The sequence below is a fragment of the Chamaea fasciata genome, unplaced genomic scaffold, assembly GCF_029207755.1.
Source record: "Chamaea fasciata isolate MVZ Bird 193981 ecotype frontalis unplaced genomic scaffold, bChaFas1.0.hap1 SCAF_205, whole genome shotgun sequence".
NCBI classification, from domain to species: Eukaryota; Metazoa; Chordata; class Aves; order Passeriformes; family Sylviidae; genus Chamaea; species Chamaea fasciata.
Window position 1 is genome coordinate 58,192 of NW_027094290.1, and position 11,119 is coordinate 69,310.

Consider the following 11,119-nt stretch of genomic DNA (forward strand, 5'->3'; position numbering starts at 1 on the left):
GGGGGGTGAGTTTAGCTTCCCACAGAAGAGACCCACTGTTCCTGCACAGAGCTTTGTGCCCCGGAGTGGGCTTCTGCCACTTAGAATCCTGAACACTGTTGCACTTCTTCCATATCCAAGCTCCTAGGAGCTGAAACCCTTATTGTCCTTGGGGTGCCAAATCTGTCCTATAAACTGACATCAGGAGCCTGATGGGGGGAGTTTAGGTTCCCACGAAAGACAGTCACCGTTCCTGCACAGAGCTCCGTGTTCGGGAGTGGGCTTCTGCCATTTAGATTTCTAAACAGTGCACATTACTGCCAGAACCAAGCTGTCAGAAGCTGGAACCCTAACTGTCCTTGGAGTGCCAAATGCCACCTGCAAACTGACATCAGGAACCTACTGGGGTGAGTTTAGCTTCCCAGAGAAAAGACCCACTGTTCCTGCACAGAGCTGTGTGCCCCGGAGTGGGCTTCTGCCACTTAGAATTCTGAACAGTGCACATTACTCCCAGATCCACGCTGTCAGTAGCTGGAAGCCTGGCTCCCCTTAGACTGCCAAATGGCTCCTTAAAACTGACAATCGGATCCAGGGAGGTGTGTTTAGTTTCCCCAGAAAAGGGGTCCCCGTTCCTGCACAGAGGTCTGTGCCCCGGAGTGAGCTTCTGCCACTTACAATTCTGAACAGTGCACATTACTCCCATAACCAAGCTGCCAGAAGCTGAAACCCTGGCTGCCCTTAGACTGCCAAACACCTGCAAACTGACATCAGGAATTTGGAGGGGTGAGTTTAGCTTCCCACAGAAGAGACCCACCGTTCCTGCACAGAGCTCTGTGCCCGGGAGTGGGCTTCTGCCACTTTCAATTCTGAACACTGCTGCACTTTACTCCCAGGTCCAAGCTGTCAGTAGCTGCAACCTTGACTCCCCTTAGACTGCAAAATGACTGCAACCGAGTTGCACATAGTGAACAGCACAGAAAAATGAAACAACACGGATGTGAACGTCCAGAAAATCTAACTGTTAAGTAAGAACCATCTGTAAGCATCACTGTTTATTAACTATCGCTACCATTGTCTGTATACAGCTGTATGTTGCTTCTATAAAGACATAAGTGTGTGGAATGTATGTGTTCCTAGAGTTAGAATTCAATTTGTTTTGGTAAGTTTATGATATGGGGATAAGACATAGAATGCCCTAGGGTGAGTTTATGCCGCTTGTATCCCCAGTCGCTTGTTCTGGACCTTTAAGACTGATTTTGAGAGCTAAGCAAGGAAAGAAAATGGGTGCAGTTTGTTTTAAGAAAATGACTTTCACTCCTCTGAATACCCTCTCTCATATATTCAGCTCAAGCACAGACAGACTGCAGCACAAAGATGTGCTTTGCTCTTAGTTTCAGCTAGTTAGGGCAGAGAAGTTCCCTCGCTATTTGTTTTCCTTTTTCTTAGGACTGTTTAAACCTGCTGCAGACTGAAAAACCCAGAGCAGCGCCGAGAGCTGGCACCTGCAGCCCACGGGGCCTGCACCTGAGCATTTTATCAACACCAGAACAGCTGATAAGAGACCAAAAGAGCTCAGCTACAGCCCACAGCAAAGACTTTCTGAAGTTACCATCTCGCTTCAAAATAACAAAAAGTTTTATTATTTCATATTATTCATTCTTTATGCTTGCGACCACTTTGTTTGTTAAACAAATAGGTTTTCCCACTTTTCTCCAAAGAAATTCTTTGCAAAAGCAGTTTAAAAGAAAGAGACTGTTTAGGTTTACTTTCCAGAAGAACCCCATTCAAAGGTTTCCTCTCAAATTTACCCTAAACCCCGACAGCAACAAACAAATCAAACTACACAACAAAGAAGTCACAAATAAATTTCAATTAAAAACACCAAAACAAATCATTCCTAACTCAAGAAACCCATAAACCTCAAACCATCAAAACAAAAATACCACTTATAAATACACACAAAACCAAAAAAATCAATGTAACTATAAACAATACCTTTCAAATGATCCATAAGTATAAAACATATACTGCAATCAAACAAGCCAAATAAATTAACCCCTATACTATAATAAACAATAATCCAATTACAAATATTAGGAAACACAAAAAATTACCTACATTCCACTACCTCAACCCACCAAAACAAACACTACATACTCACCATGATAAAAGCCACCGCTAAATAAATAACCTCCCCTATACCTCACCCTACAGCCACTTCCACCATTGTAAACCTTAGAAAACATTTCCTTTAAAAATACAATATCTCACCAAAAAAAAATATTTCAACAATAAAACTCAGTTCAAAAACAATCTGATCGACATGTAAACTAAGAAACCTACCACCAAATAAATAGACCGTATCCCTTAGCATACACCATCTACAAACAAAATAAAACTACACAAAAAATTATTGAAAACCACCTTAAAGCAACTAAACAGAAAAAAACTTTTAAAAATATTAAAATTGCATCTAACAAAACCTGCACCGGCCAGGCTGGCCCTAGGTAATCTGAATCCCTACATACAATAAACAAAAACAAAACCCCAATTGCACGTATCAGAAGCCTATTTAAAAAAAAAAAAAAAAAAAGTTACTTAAATTAATTCTACCTCAAATACAAACAAACCCATCCATACAGTTACCTTCGCTCAAAAACCAAATTACAGGCAATAAATAATACCAAAAAATAAAACAAAACACTATGTACCACCAAAGAATGCAATATTGAATAAAAGCACCATATAAGTAATAAAGTAATAAAAGCACCGCATAGAAGTACCACTATTTATTAAAATCCCAGGTGAAGGGGGATTCCCCCAGTTTGAACACAGACAATAAAAGGAGTTTCTTTCCTCAATTTAAACTCTTTTGTCCTCAAAACCCCCTTTTTTTTTTTCTAGGGATGCCAGGGAAGGATTGGGAAGACAAAATTGAAAGGGAAAAGGAGAAAAGTCCCCCCTACAAATCCACACCGGCTCACCTGCTCCTGCTGCCCGGCACAAAGGTTTGTCCCTCGGCATCTCCTGAAGCAATACTCCATATCCGAGGGTTCCCCCAAACTCTGTAAGACGAGCTCGCCATCATCCCGTAAGACACTCCAGAGAGCCTCGCAGAAGCTGCTCCCTCCGGCAGCTCCACGCTAGACTGAGCTGAGGCTCACCGCGTAAGCAGCTCGGGCAGGAGCCACCTGCCCCTCATTATCCTTTACAGCTCACGCCTGCGGCTGCTCTGTCCCCTCGTTATCCTAACAGCTCACGCCTGCAGCTGCTGCCAGCCCGAGGGTGAGGGCGGGGCAGAGGGAACTTGCTGCAGACATTTCACTGTTTGCACCGACACACTGGGGCACCGGGCTTTGCTTGCTAGGGATAAGCAAAAATTAAAGAGTTGACTTTTCTTGTTGTCATCGTCCTTGAAGAAAGGAAAAATATATCAGGACTCGTGTGACTTCTCTGTGAACACAAAGTGCAAGGAACTTGGGAGGGGGAGGTCTTAAAACAACACCGGTTTCCTATAGCAGCAGCTGCTTTTGGTGCACACTGAAGCTTCTCTAGGCTTGTTTCAACGCTCTGCAGCAGTTAAGAGAGTACCACCTATTTAGGGGATACTGTAAAAGCTTTAGCTTTTCTAGAGATTTTCTCACCCCTTAAAACTGTATTTTATATTTCTATTTTTGTTACTTATATTTTTCTATTTTTGTATTTATTTAATTTGTGTTGACTTGTTTATTTTTTAAACTATATGAATTCATTTACCTAACACATCAGAACCACAATGAATTAAAATTAAATTAGCCTCGTTTTCTAAGGGGTAAAGATTTAATTTTTATTTAATAATGTTGGTATGTTTTCTCTGTCATTGTTTTTTCTTGGGGGGCAGTGTTTGTAGGGGCTTTTGTTTTGGTTTTTGTTTTTCTGTTTGCTTTGTTTTGGAGTTCTTTGTTAATAAACAAAGAGGTTCAGAGAGGCACAAAATAAAATGTCAACTTTGTTTTATTGCTACCTCTGAAATACAACTCGACACCAAGTTATTGCTGGTAATACTGTGTATGGGTAGAATGAGACCTGTTAAGGGGTTGAAAGGAAAAAAGTGGCAGCATGGTGCTGAATAGCTCCTGCTTTACCAACATGAATTTGGTAAATTTCCTTGGAAATGTGCCCTACAATGTACAAAAACTCCAATTAGGATGGAAAACTGGAAAAAAAAATATATTCTCTTACTAGAATCAGAGAGAGAAAAAACATCAAATAAAAGGAAGAAATAACATCTAAATCCCAGCTTGCCTGGAAAACAAGCTTAGGCATTTCTAACACTGCAAACTTTTGGAACAGTCATCAAGTTGGTGGAAGTTCATGGAACAACAAATTAAAATCTGCTTCCTCTGCTCTAATTTTAAAGGGAAGTGGAAATTCAACAGGTCCAGCTACTCCTATCCAAGAATGATCTGTGTTTTGTGGGAGTAACAATGCAAAGAAACTCGAATCTTACTTGTATTTGACATCGGAAACTCTCAGCAGAGTTGGGAAGTTTCAGTGGAACAAAAGCACCACACTTCCTGCAATAACAAAATTTGACTCTGCAAAAGTCAGGAATTTTATTTACACATCCACGGACGAGGAGGGGGATGACACCAGGAATGCACTCCAGCTGAAAGCAATGATTTATTGGAAAAGGAAGGAAATCAAACTGACAGTCTCTGTCCAGTTATGGCCAGGCAATTATCCAGGAGTCAGAAAGAAAAGTGGGAACCTTGGACTGGGATAAGGCCTTCCAGTGGCTTCACTTCCTACTGGCTCTCTCCTTTTCGCCAACTACCTGCAAGAGGAAAAGCAACAGGAATAAAGTCTCAAACAGGATGGCCTTGGTCCAGGCAGACTGAAATGCAGCTCCCAGCGAGGGAGGCCAGGCTGTGCCTCGGGGAGCTCCGGGAATCTGGGATTGCCCGTGGGATTCAAGGGCTGGAAAAGCACACCCACCTGCCAGGTTCAGTGCTGGGACAGAGCAAGGCCGGGGCTCGGGGGCAGCAGTTAGAGCTGGGACTGCAGGAGAACACCCCAAACCCGGGTTAAACATCCGGCATGACACGCAGCACGCTCCGGGAGAAACTCGGGTGGGAGAAGCCCCGGGATGCTCCACGTTCCTTGCCCTTGGCAGCTGTGCCAGGGCCTCCCTCAGAATGCTGACCTCACCGTGCAGCTCCTACAAAATAGGAGAACTTATGGGAATCGCCCAGCAATCCATGGACTTCCAGTTATTAAGAACCACAGCTGCAGCGAAAGGTGTACAAACTCTACTGCAAACCAGTAGGTCTGAGGAGACGCAGGGATTTATTCCAGAGGTGGCATGTTGGTGTTACTACTTTAAGCTCCTGCCGCTAGAACATATTTGTACAATAAAAACATTATTGAGGCAGCTAAATTAAAATTAGATTTTTTACAGTAAAGTCAGCCAAAAAAGAGAGTCTCAAAATTAAGATATAGGCCGCACAGTTATTTAAAAAAAAAGTTCTCATTCACGAACATAACCTGCCAGCCTCTCATGTTTTCAGTCCTTACCATTTATTTTTACCAAGGTGATGATTAAAACCGTGTAAAAAGCTCAAAAAAAAAAAAAAATCCAGGACAAGGCAGGTGTTTTCCCAAGTACCCTCAGTGTGGAGCTGTGTCAACCACAAGTGTTTGCTCCCTCAGCCCAGCCTGGAGCAGGCTCCAGCTGCTGCCCAGGGGGTTTACCAAGGGACTCACTTGTTTGAAGCTGTAAATGCAGGTGGCCTGCACTGGAGTGCCAATAAATGTGAAATCTGTGACTCTCACCTTGAATAGCGATCGATCTTCTCAGGGGAGCCCCTCACCCAGGATGGGGGGCTCTGCCACGGATTTCATCCCTCTGCATCTGAAAGAAAGTTGGGACAAAAGTCAGAGTGCTGCAGGATACCTTGACAGCTCCAGACATCTTGTGCCAATCTAGGAATACCCTCTATAGTCTAACTACACCCCACATCACAAATTTCAAGCCCCCGGCACTATTACCCTCGTACCCCTACACCCAGACTAAGCAGCAAGGCAGAGCAGCTCCGGGCCAAACACACACCAACACCCGTGACACAGCACAGGACAAACGAGGGGACACAACAGGGACAGAAAACTCTGGGCAAGAAGAATGACCCTGAGGGTCCAGAGAACTCGGAATGAGATGACCTAGGTAAGATGGAAGGTGAGCTGGCCAGGCTCAGAGAACCCTGCAGGAACAAGATGCCATCAGGATGACTTATCCCAAGAAATGCAGAGATGGATGCCCGAGAATCCTACAGTCAGAATCCTCTACCTGCCTTTGCATTCTCACAAGACCTAACCCGCCGGAATGGATCAGGGCGGTGCACGGCTGTCAATACAGCTCAGAACAAGACCTGAAAAGGCATCGGACTGGATGCTTGTGAAGAGAGATGGATTCTGATGAGTGTCCGAGCAGCTGAGACAAAGGCACCTGGCTGAGGAGCACAGAGATCAGAAATGCTAAGACTGATGCCAGGGGTTTTGATAGGCCCCTGAAAAGACTAAAGGAAAAGACAAGACACCAAACAGACACAGAGTGCACAAGAGACAAGTAACACAACAAACACCAGGACTGCTCTGCCCTGCACACCTCAGCACTGAGATGAAAAATGACACTTTCCCTTAATGTAGCCTAAGGGGTCACATCTTGGTGCCCCTAATTCCAAATCTGACTCAAAAAATCCCTCCCGGTGACCCCTGCCCTGGCATCCTGCTTTCATCCCCTCTGTGAGCCATCACCCTCCACTTATCTCTCAGGCATCCAGGGAGGCAAATCCCTGCCAGGTCCAAAGAAGGCTGCCTCTCCCTCAGGGAAACTCCTGCTGTCGCTGGGCTGTTGTCTCTTAGTCAGCTACAACAAAGAAAACCAAACACGAATGCGTGATCTTAGCAGCCCATCACCCAAAACCCGACAATTCTGCTACTCACTGTCTCCTAAGCTTGCCTGTGTCCTCGGCCCCGTGCTTCAGCTGCGCTCAGAGGCCAACGCCGGCGTCGCAGGGTCTGCCTGGGTAAAGAGCAGACAAGGTGACGTGGCAGCGCTGGAACTTGAGGGGACCATCCCTCCTCCTCCTCCCTGACTCACCTCAACTCCTCGCCCGTTATCCAAGCCTACCTGGATGGGGCCTTCACAAGGAGAAGATCAAGGCTCCATCACAGACTCCTGGAATGCTCCCGGAGGGCTCACGGGTGAGGTGACCCGGGTCTGTCGTCCGGTTGGTGAGAGGGGAGCTCGGCCTCCTGCGAGTGGACTCCCTAAAACACACAATAACGGAGGCTTAGAGTTGCACCAGCGAGTGAGGCTTGAACAATAGCAACTGCTTCTGTCCACCCATCACTGCTCACCTCGCCCACGTCAGCTTGACTGCTGAGATCCGGCTTTACCACCTAAAAATAAAGACAAAGAACAGAGCTGTAACATGGCCACCATTTACACCTCCCCTGCAAACACAAACAGGGACTGACCTTCTCAGGGGAGCCCCTCACCCAGGATGGGGGGCTCTGCCACAGATTTCATCTCTCTGCATCTGAAAGAAAGTTCGGACAAAAGTCAGAGTACTGCAGGATACCTTGACAGCTCCACACATCTTGTGGAAATCTAGGAATACCCTCTACAGTCTAACTACACCCCACATCACAAATTTCAAGCTCCCGGCACTATTACCCTCGTACCCCTACATCCAGACTGAGCAGCAAGGCAGAGCAGCTCCGGGCCAAACACACACCAACACCCGTGACACAGCACAGGACAAACGAGGGGACACAACAGGGACAGAAAACTCTGGGCAAGAAGAATGACCCTGAGGGTCCAGAGAACTCGGAATGAGATGACCTAGGTAAGATGGAAGGTGAGCTGGCCAGGCTCAGAGAACCCTGCAGGAACAAGATGCCATCGGGATGACTTATCCCAAGAGACACAGAGATGGATGCCCGAGAATCCTACGGTCAGAATCCTCTACCTGTCTTTGCATTCTCACAAGACCTAACCTGCCGGAATGGATCAGGGCGGTGCACGGCTGTCAATACAGCTCAGAACAAGACCTGAAAAGGCATCGGACTGGATGCTTGTGAAGAGAGATGGATTCTGATGAGTGTCCGAGCAGCTGAGACAAAGGCACCTGGCTGAGGAGCACAGAGATCAGAAATGCTAAGACTGATGCCAGGGGTTTTGATAGGCCCCTCAAAGGGCTAAGTAAAAAGACAGCACACACAAGACACCCAAAGGACAGAGAGCACAACAGACAAGTGACACAACACACACCAGGACTGCTCTGCCCTGCACACCTCGGCACTGTGATCCAGAATGAGACCTTCCCTTGATGTAGCCTAAGGGGTCACATCTTGGACATCCCTGTCACCAAAAATGACTCAAAAAATCCCTCCCAGTGGCCCCTGATCCCACACCCCGCTTTCAAGCCCTCCCTGGCTCCGAGCCCTCCACTTATCTCTCGGACGTCTAGGGAGGTGAATCCACGCTGGGTGCCAAAGAAGGCCGCCTCTCCCTCAGGAAAATTCCTGCTGCTGCTGGGCTGTTGTCTCCTACACAGCTACAATAAAGAAAACCAAACATCAAAGCATAATCTTAGCAGCACATCAGCCAGAAACCAGCAATTCTGCTACTCACTGTCTCCTAAGCTTGCCTGTGTCCTCGGCCCCGTGCTTCAGCTGCGCTCAGAGGCCAACGCCGGCGTCGCAGGGTCTGCCTGGGTAAAGAGCAGACAAGGTGACGTGGCAGCGCTGGAACTTGAGGGGACCATCCCTCCTTCTCCTCCCTGACTCACCTCAACTCCTCGCCCGTTATCCAAGCCTACCTGGATGGGGCCTTCACAAGGAGAAGATCAAGGCTCCATCACAGACTCCTGGAATGCTCCCGGAGGGCTCACGGGTGAGGTGACCCGGGTCTGTCGTCCGGTTGGTGAGAGGGGAGCTCGGCCTCCTGCGAGTGGACTCCCTAAAACACACAATAACGGAGGCTTAGAGTTGCACCAGCAAGTGAGGCTTGAACAACAGCAACTGCTTCTGTCCACCCATCACTGCTCACCTCGCCCACGTCAGCTTGACTGCTGAGATCCGGCTTTACCACCTAAAAATAAAGACAAAGAACAGAGCTGTAACACAGCCATCATTTACACCTCCCCTGCAAACACAAACAGGGACTGACCTTCTCAGGGGAGCCCCTCACCCAGGATGGGGGGCTCTGCCACAGATTTCATCTCTCTGCATCTGAAAGAAAGTTCGGACAAAAGTCAGAGTGCTGCAGGATACCTTGACAGCTCCACACATCTTGTGGAAATCTAGGAATACCCTCGACAGTCTAACTACACCCCACATCCCCACATCACAAAATGCAAGTCCCCGGGACTCATCCTATTACTTCTACACCCAGACTGAGCAGCAAGGCAGAGCAGCTCCCAGCCAAACACACACCAACACCCATGACACAGCACAGGAAAAACGAGGGGACACAACAGGGACAGAAAACTCTGGGCAAGAAGAATGACCCTGAGGGTCCAGAGAACTCAGAATGAGATGACCTAGGTAAGATGGATGGTGAGCTGGCCAGGCTCAGAGAACCCTGCAGGAACAAGATGCCATCGGGATGACTTATCCCAAGAAACGCAGAGATGGATGCCCGAGAATCCTACGGTCAGAATCCTCTACCTGTCTTTGCATTCTCACAAGACCTAACCCGCCGGAATGGATCAGGGCGGTGCACGGCTGTCAATACAGCTCAGAACAAGACCTGAAAAGGCATCGGACTGGATGCTTGTGAAGAGATGGATTCTGATGAGTGTCCAAGCAGCTGAGACAAAGGCACCTGGCTGAGGAGCACAGAGATCAGAAATGCTAAGTCTGATGCCAGAGGTTTTGACAGACCCCTGAAAGGACTAAAGGAAAAGACAAGACACCCAAAAGACAGAGTGCACAAGAGACACAACACACCCTGGGACTGCTCTGCCCTGCACACCTCAGCCCTGTGATTCAGAATGAGACTTTCCCTTCATGTAGCCTAAGGGGTCACATCTGGGACATCCCCAGCTCCAAACCTAACTCAAAAAATCCCTCCCGGTGACCCCTGCCCTGGCACCCTGCTTTCATCCCCTCCCTAGTTCCGAGCCCTCCACTTATCTCTCAGACATCTGGGAAGGTGAATCCACACTGGGTGCCAAAGAAGGCCGCCTCTCCCTCAGGGAAATTCCTGCTGTAACGGGGCTGTTGTTTCCTAGTCAGCTACAATCAAGAAAACCAAATATCAAAACATAATCTTAGCTGCACATCAGCCAAAAACCAGCAGCTCTGCTACTCACCGTCTCTTAAGCAGGACCGGGTCCTCGGGCCCCGTGTGTGCTTCAGCTGAGCTCGGAGGCCGACGCTCGCAGCGCCAAAGCCTTAGAGGCATTACTGGCACTGAGCCCACCCACCGTGGCCTCCATTAGGGCTGTGAGCATCCCCGGTTAGAGCAGGACAGGAACGCAGGGTGGACATCCCCGGTGAACCTCAACCCTGTGGACTCTGCCCCACCACTGTCACTGCCTGCCTGGCCCTAGCTTAGGGTTACTGCCTGCACCTCTCAGGACTTCTGGCCTTGTCTTGCATTAGGATTGCTGCCTGCACCTGCTCTCAGGGAAACAGTGTTGGCAGCAGTGCTGTGAGGGCCGGGATACCTGTACTCTGACTTGTATCCTAGCCTGTACCCCTGATTTTCACTGTGTGTTCTCTAGGCCTTGAGTCCTTTACCTCAGCCTCTGTGTGTATCACTGTAACCTCCCCCCTTCTGAATCCTGCTTCTTCAGAGCCCTAGACCTTGCAGCCGGGGACGCTCTGCACCGTTAGGGTCCCAAGAGCTGTCCCGCACGCAGGACAGGTACATCCACAGTTGTTCCCTGCCTACCCTAAGAAACGTGGCCCTGAGACAGGGCAGAGGCTGACAGAGCCGAACTCTTTGCGGTGGCAAAAGGCACGAAGCCTTACCAACCGCCGCCTCGAGAGGGAATCAGGAGCACTTCCACCGGCTGCGGAGAGACAGGGAATCCCAGGGTGGGTGGGGCGGGAAACCCCCGTTATCCCCAGCCCTGTTGGATCCTGC

General features: G+C 48.2%; 2 long non-coding RNA genes across 3 annotated transcripts; both read right to left on the reverse strand.

Moving 5' to 3' along the window:
• Positions 1-4,575: 4,575 nt before the first annotated feature.
• On the reverse strand, positions 4,576-7,041 carry LOC136304850 (uncharacterized). 2 transcript variants are annotated; one of them, XR_010724853.1, is made up of 4 exons: positions 6,977-7,041; positions 5,794-6,883; positions 4,957-5,179; positions 4,576-4,795 (listed from the first exon to the last, which is right to left on the reverse strand). It is a non-coding gene; the product is annotated as an uncharacterized lncRNA (long non-coding RNA). The 2 variants fall into 2 exon arrangements; XR_010724852.1 differs by having other exon boundaries at positions 6,961-7,040.
• A 1,017-nt stretch (positions 7,042-8,058) lies between these two features.
• On the reverse strand, positions 8,059-9,117 carry LOC136304851 (uncharacterized). Its single transcript, XR_010724854.1, has 4 exons — positions 9,074-9,117; positions 8,844-8,983; positions 8,657-8,735; positions 8,059-8,579 (listed from the first exon to the last, which is right to left on the reverse strand). It is a non-coding gene; the product is annotated as an uncharacterized lncRNA (long non-coding RNA).
• Positions 9,118-11,119: the final 2,002 nt, after the last annotated feature.